At 29.5% G+C, this 8,136-nt stretch overlaps 1 long non-coding RNA gene across 1 annotated transcript; it reads left to right on the top strand.

The window, feature by feature from the left end:
• Positions 1–2,118: 2,118 nt before the first annotated feature.
• LOC119662536 lies at positions 2,119–7,733 on the top strand. The gene is made up of 7 exons (XR_005250802.1): positions 2,119–2,216; positions 4,607–4,724; positions 5,482–5,658; positions 5,764–5,975; positions 6,133–6,328; positions 7,263–7,396; positions 7,467–7,733. It is a non-coding gene; the product is annotated as an uncharacterized LOC119662536 (long non-coding RNA).
• Positions 7,734–8,136: the final 403 nt, after the last annotated feature.

The raw sequence follows: 8,136 nt of genomic DNA, 5'->3' as shown, positions 1-8,136 counted from the left end.
TTTTGAACTTTATATGTAAATTAGCGATTTAGTATAATCTGCTGATATGTTACAATTGCCGTTGTGGTGGTTAGGAGTGCAGACTCAGTTAATAAGACAGTATATCGATTACTATCATATTTAATATCATTAATCGCTAATGTGATTAGCATGAACGAAATAATCTCGAAGCTTTCAAGGGAACTGGACAAGTATGAGCTGAAAACAAAACCAAATAAAACACACTGAGTGTATATCAAAATATTTCAACATCGACGTATTTCAGAAGGATATAATGACAAATATTAATTAAAAAACATCATTAGCTTTAGACTAAAATGAAAATCTGATTAAAATCATACACTCATATGCCATGAAAGTCTTCTTATTGCTTATCTATACCTCACATATATATTTTCCTTTGAAAATGTACAAATTTAATAAATTGAAGCTTTAATTTATGATGATTGTATGTCAAGTACCTTTTTGAAGATCGAAAACACGTTAAAAGCTTATTAAACATTAAAAAGGAACTACATTTTTTAGTATAAAAAAAAAATTTTAATTTTTAAGGATACTTAGTTTGAAGGGGCTTGAATCCTAAACATTCACTAAAAGTTTTCTTGAATATCAAAATCTTTAACTCCTTTTTATAATAAAAATTTAATAAATATTATTAATTAATTAATAAAAATTTAATAAAATGTTTTCAAAAATCTTTCTTGAATCTTTTTTGCGCTTAAAATTAAGTAGTAAGACTGAAATATATGTATATTATTTTAAATCTCATATAGTCTCTTTCTCAAAATTGTTTGTCAGCACGTATCACGGCTCCCATATCCAAAGAAATCTATTAGAGGAGGAAGTACGCAGCGCAAAAGATGTGTCGATATAGTATTCAATTCAAGAATGTTACTTCTTCAAAATAGACGAAAAGCTGCAGATCAGCTGCATTATTATTGGATCGTAATAGTATATAATCAAACAATTTTTTTTCACTAAAATAGTTGCAAAGGACAGCTCGACCGTCTTCTCTAGAAAAAAACCAGTTGCTACGAAAACAAAAACTTGACACGGAGGAAGTGATAAAAATAACTCACGGATAGGGCAACAAATAAGAACTACAAAGACAATATTATACATAAACTTATGTATATTCCAATTGTCCAGTTGTAACAAGTCGTATGATCTTGTTAGTCATATCACATCAACAGAACCTGCAAATACACATCCAAAAAATTTATTACGTAGTACTGTCAATTTAAAATCGAACTATATTGTCTGTGGCATATAGCTTATAAAAGTCACATATATTTTACATTCACATCCTCAATCTCACATCAATAGAAATTGTTTATCAAGTGGCTATAGCGATCATAATGGACGATTTCAGCTATAATTAAAAAAAACCCAATGCAAAAATTAGATGCCATTTTTTTAAATTAAAGTACATTAAGGAGCTGGATCCTGTAGGTCTATATTACAATGAGACAAAAAAAAGGTAATGTGCTCGTAAAACCTATGACAACAAAACAAATCACAAGCTCTTATTATAATGTCATCAATTGAATAAAATACTGAGTATTATTAACTCTTATTATTACAGTTATTACTTCCTAATAAATTCTATTATTTCAAGTTGTTCGTTATTATAATACAAAACCACCACTCACTCACCAGGTAATCCGCGATTTTATAATATTTATGAATATTCAAGATTAAGAAAATGGGTTCTTGTGCGATTTCTTATTTGAAACAATTGCAATTTTATACTTAAAGTCATTATTAGTATCTGATAGTTAGAAAAAGAGATTGAAATGAATTGACTGCCTTTACTGTAAGTCATGCCTGTTTCAATAATCATTCAAAAAAAAAGTACATATATACCTATATGTGCGTATAGCATTACAGTCACTTCTAAATAGGTTTAGTTTTCAAAAAATAATAATAATAGCCCGCCATATATTTAATGATATATTATCAGTCGTTACATCTAAACACACCTTCTTCACAACCCAGTGGAAAGATTGTGGAAGGCTTCACATCGATATTGACATCACACTTTCTGAGTTCATATCATAATTAAGTTATTGATTAAACTTTCTCTTTTTGTTTAGAATCTGCAAGAAAAAAAAACTCCATTCCTCCTCAGTGGCTTTAATAAATTCAATGTAGAGAATGTAATAAACCAAATATCTTCCAAATTCCAAGCAAATTAGATACGAAGCTGCTAAAACGTAAATAAGTTATTGATATATCATTACTTTCTTTAATAAGATAATTCTAAATAAATAAGAACTGATCAAAATGATAATATTAAATGATTGAATTAACGAGAATTTCAGTTATTTTACTAATAAGCTTTATATCCAATGAATATACGTCTCGCGCAGTAGCGAGGCGTCAGCTTTTTGGCAAGGTGTTCACAATTTAATCAAAACAGAATTCCAACTATAACGTATTCCCCCTACTTCTAAGTTTTGTCCTTTCCACAAGCAAATAGCGTACAAGACCAATAAAACAATTTATTGTTGCAAGCAGCCTGTGATCCACTGGTTTTTATTTACCATAAAGCTATAGCTGTAGGAAAACGACGACTTACCATAGATTTCGACATTTTTACAACAGGTATCAAATTCTTCATATCTGGAGTTGGTTTATTCATTTTATGAATTAAAATCTTTTTTTCAGAAGATCGTTAAAAAAAAGATATTTGAATCAAATCTTTAATCACACATTAATTCATTTCTAAATATTATTTTTCACTTCAAATTTCTTTAATTTTTTTCTTTACTTTTACCATTTGCTAGTATTAAATTGCAATAATGACTTTGTTATTGATTTATTTCCAACCTCTATATAAGAGTAAGAAACTCTCATGCATTCATTTACTCTTTTACTTTGTATTTACAATGCCCGGTTCAGTTTTTATACTGAACCATTTCCCCATATAAAACAGCAACCGTGACTTTGATTGTATTTGCACGCTTTGTATAAACTTTTGGTTCAGTTTAGTGGAATGATCCTCTCGTCAAATGTAAAGCGATTTTCGCTCAGTTATTTCTTTTCTCTTTTGTATTTACTTTGCATAACATTGGAAGTGCACTTTTTTTATTGAACTGCTTGCACGCATTAATTTAAGAGTTAAGATTATTTTACGTATATATATTTGTTTGTATGTTTTCTGTTGTGTATTCAATATTGAACATAGTCCCAATGTGAATGTTATTTCATTTGCATGCTTTGTAAGCAACGCGGTGCAGTTTTAATTTTGAACCTTAGTATATTTTAAGAGGAATGTGTTTTCTCTTTTATTAATTGTAAGTAATGTTGGGTGTAACTAACACATGTGTGATTTTGTTTGTATTCTACGTTTTGTGTTTATGTTAATCTGTTTGGAAAAGCTATTATAAAAAATGTTAAGTAGCAATATAGCGAGATTATTTACCTAATAAAAAAAAAATCTAAAAAGGAAGCTTTGTTAAGGTGTTCAGTGAACACTCTGAACCATTCGACGCCTCGCCTCTGGTCTCGCGTACGATCTATGGAGGATCATGTTCCGTTCTTTTTAGAAACAACAAAATTTACGGCTAATAATAAAAATTAAAGTCAATATAAAAATGTTCCTTTGATGGACATCTGGTTTCATAACTACATTGGACTGGAACTTTTTCTATATGCAGGCAAAGCTAAATAAAGTGAAAGTCTTTATAGAATATAGTCTTTACATATTTTTTCGGAAGCTGATAATCTACCCAGTGAACACTTCGTTTTAAAACTTTTATCTTGATTTTCAAAGATGAGTTCTTCTCAATATGAGAGCAAATTATTCGAATGGTAGAGAGTAAGCTTGGCTTAGTAAGCGGTCGCCTCTCTAAATCGGAAATAATCCCGAAATTGCATAGTTTCCTTAAACCCCAGATTTAAATATTAGTGTGAAACAAAATAATCGCTTATTTAAACATAAAAGTGTACTTCATTCATTCTTTTATACGGTATTTTGATCACAAATTTTATTATTTGTTTTCATTTATTTATTTAATTATGATTATGACGGACTAATTGATTCTTTTGACAATACCACCGTAAAGGTGCATCTTTGTCATCTTTTCATTTCACTTTTTTGGTAAATGTCGAAAGCTTTTAGATCTTTAAAGTAAAAAATAGTAATTCTTAGTATATAACTTTTTCTTAATTTTGATATGGCTATGGGTAAGTAGAAAGAGGTAACGCTGAGTTATTCCCGAGAATCAACACTACTGGATTAAAATGGACTGTTATGGCATCTCATTATTTCAGAGGTACTTCAATTCTCAACTGGAATTAATATTTTTAATTTGAACTCATAATTAAAGTATCGGTCAATGACTGAACCGAACAGATTTCTGGAGATGGGATGAAAACGAATGTCAAGTCGTAGTGATGATGATTAATGTAAATAATATATAAAATATTCCAGTATTCAATTGAAAAACAAATCAGTAGGCTAAATATTTTCAAATAATTGAGTTTGTTTAAATAGTAAAAGAAATTTAATGTAAAAATCATATATATATTTTTTCAACATCATAACTCAAATTCTCTTTGGCTATTAAATATTTACTTTTCTTTCAAAATTTAATGTCAGTTCTGTCTAAGAAAAATAAACCATAATGGCGCGCCGGTTGTCGATGGTCAGAAAACATATTATTTATATGAAAATGCGGGAACAGGAGCGTTTGCAGGAAGAGCAGGAGAGAGCAGAGGTAATGAAATGCTTTAGTTTATTATTAATACAATGAATGTGTTATACCTTAAATTACGAGCCTGTACACTATATTCCGATTTCAAATCGTGTGCAATGTGCTTATATTTTCTCCAGAGCTATTAACTATGAATTGCATAATTGACATCTTGAAAGTGTCTTACACATGCTATACTTGGAAAATACTATAACGATATGTGGGTCGCTGGATTTGATATTTGACAAATCAAAAATAAGGTTATGTTTAAGTGGCAGCTTTATGCACCGAATTCGACTTAAGCATAAATAATGGCTTCGGATGAGATATTATCAGTGTGACAGACGCAAAAAATCACCTCAAAGGTAGAAGTTCTAAAGATATTATGCATGAACCGCGACTTCTCATACAAAGCGAAGGAAATCAACCCAGTTCGAATCCTCATCTAACCAGATTTTCATGCTTATGCAATATAAATGAAAACTTCAATTCAAAGTTCCACATCTATAAAACAATCACTAATTTAATGGATTATAAAATTTTTATAAGTTGATTAGTAGAAATTTTAACGATATTCATAAAGGTCAGATTTTAGTCATTTCCATATGTGAAATAATGAACTTGAGACATCTTCACATTTTACAAATCAGTATGTCAATAACAATCTTTTATTCAATATTATTTTAACCAACTTTACTTGCTAATATATTCTCATATGTTATTATATATATGTATATAATATCTCTAAAATGAAAACTTTGTCTATTTTGTCTCAATTTAGGCCTTAGCTCAAGAAAACAATAGCGGTGCACCAGCCAACGAACCCACACCTTCTGCATCAGAACCTGTTAAGAAGTCATCTGTTTGTGGATTTCTGAAAAATCTGTTTTTTGGAAATAAAAACTAAAGCGTCCGATTTCCAAAAAAAATATGAAGAAATGAGATGTAATAAATCAAAGTGAGTATAATTATGTATTCTTAAGAATAATGTAATAATACTTTTTTATTATACGTTATATTCGCACTCCATTCTGACATATAAAACTCTTATGTCTGGACTAAGATTGAAAAGGTTCTACAGAGAGAAGTGACAAAATGGAATGATGTAACTTGAAATCCCTACATCGATCACTTGCATGCGATGACTACCTATTCGTATCTTATTCGGAACTAATAGGGCATAGTAAAAAGTGAATAATTATGAACACAAACATCTGTTCAGAGTGCAAATCAGATCCGCTTTTTTTCAATGGAAAAATAGATACCATATAAATGGTAGGTGAATAAAAGTCAATAATTGCACTTATCTATAATGTATTTATCTTGATTATCTTTTTTCCATAACTTCAGTTGAAAACTAAATCTAATCTAAGTTATTTTCATTTCTTTTATTAAAACAATGACGATTTTCTTCTGTTATTTTATATTAAAGTGGTTTGTTAAGAATATTACAACTTACATGGAGTTAACGGACACTATCTATGCTATTTTAATGTGAAAAGTGATGAGATATGAATTGGTAAAGATCCATCAATCTTTGTGACGACACTCTGATGAACTAGAAATAGAACCGACACAGATGTATTACTTAAACTGCAATGGTTTTAGCCCAATATGGCCAACGTAAAGTGAGTATAATTGGGTATGGATATGGGTCATGGGTACTTATCAGTAAGGTATGTAAATACAAGGCCATAATAATGGTATGCCAATCAGTCTATTATATTTTATATATCAGAAATCTTCGCCATATATTACTTCACTTTTTAAAAAGTTTTATTATAACCTACTGACGAATCTGGATAATATGATAATGATAATATGATAATTTAACCATAAGTTCATGGATATCAAATTATTAAAAATTTATTGAAGTTTGTTTGAATGTTGGTTGCATAAGATTATGCTTTAATGGTTAACTCGTGAACAAATTATATTCAAATTTTTATCTGATTATAATAAAATAACTGCTTCGTATACCACTGAATATCCATCTTTCTGATTCTTTCTTTCAAAGTATTCAGATTTAATTTTACTTTGCATTTTAACTCTAAAACATCCACCTGGCAATAAAAATTCTGAGTTTTTGTTGTAACCCGCAGAGATCTACTTGTGAAGTTCTTTTGGGAGGTGTCGAACGGTACTTGGTACTCGGCTGGCGACGAATGGCTTCGGGACGTAAACCCGGCCTTTCTATAAGAACACTTAGTTGTAGTTTTGATCACTTCGCCAAATTTTCTTCTGATACATATTTATAAGTTTTATTATCTGTACTTTAATACTATCTGTAATTAATCAATGATTACATTCAACAAACAATTATTGACCGTTTTTGAAGTAAATTTGACTTAATATCAGAAATACAATTAATTGACTAATTATGTCTCTTAGTAATAACTTCATTCATCCAAAGTAATCTTCTCCATGTTAGAATATCCTAACTTCTGTGAAACACAAGCATTCGCAGACCGATGAACCATAAAATAATTTCTATTAGATGTTTTTTGATATTGTCCTTTTCCAAAAATTTTTTTGGTATCAACTCTAAAGAATATTTTTTAGACCGGAAAACGCTTTGCAAAACTGTTTTGAAGTTTGCAAGATATGAGTGTATAATGGACCTACCTAGCGCACCTGCTGGAGCATTTTTTTATTGTTTTGATGATTTTATAATGAAAAAGGAATGTCTTCAAATGGTGTGTAAATACAGTGAATTAATAAACTTTATTTTTACTAACAGTTTTCTTCTTTTTTCTAAAAATTTAGCCACACTCTGTACTGAAGAAATACGCAAAGGAAGAAAGTTAGTGAGGCAAAATATTATGGAATATGACATTTGAATATATGTCCGCCGATTACGGATTAGACATTCTTTAGTATTATGGATTTTATTTGTATTATGGAATATGACAGCTGAATACATGTCCGCCGATTATGGATTAGACATTCTTTAGTGTTATGGATTTTATTTTTTACAAACGTTTTTGGGTAACTTTCGGACTCTAAATTTTAGTTTTAATAAATTTTGATTTGGTTGAAAATTTTTTGAATTTTTTCTGCAAATTTTAATTTTATTTTAGTTTCCTAATTATAGAAATATTTATTGGACTACAGTAGAACACAACTTTATTATCAAATTTTTTTGATTGTTTACATGAAATATTCCATTTGAGACATCGCACAGTGTATCACAGACATCACAGTATCTGCTATATTGGAAGTTTCAGATTGACTGAAACACAATGTTTCCTCCGTAATTTTATAAACATATTTACTGATAGCCAGGCAGCTATAAAATCTTTAAATTTATCGACTATTAACTCGAGGTTGGTACTGAATTATTTTACATCACTCATGGTGATGGCTAAATATTTTCGGATACGGATTATTTGAGTCCCTGGACACAGGGACATCCAAGGCAACTGTATAGCAGATG

This window comes from Teleopsis dalmanni, chromosome X, assembly GCF_002237135.1.
Source record: "Teleopsis dalmanni isolate 2A chromosome X, ASM223713v2, whole genome shotgun sequence".
NCBI lineage: Eukaryota > Metazoa > Arthropoda > Insecta > Diptera > Diopsidae > Teleopsis > Teleopsis dalmanni.
This window is presented reverse-complemented; position numbering and strand designations above follow the sequence as displayed.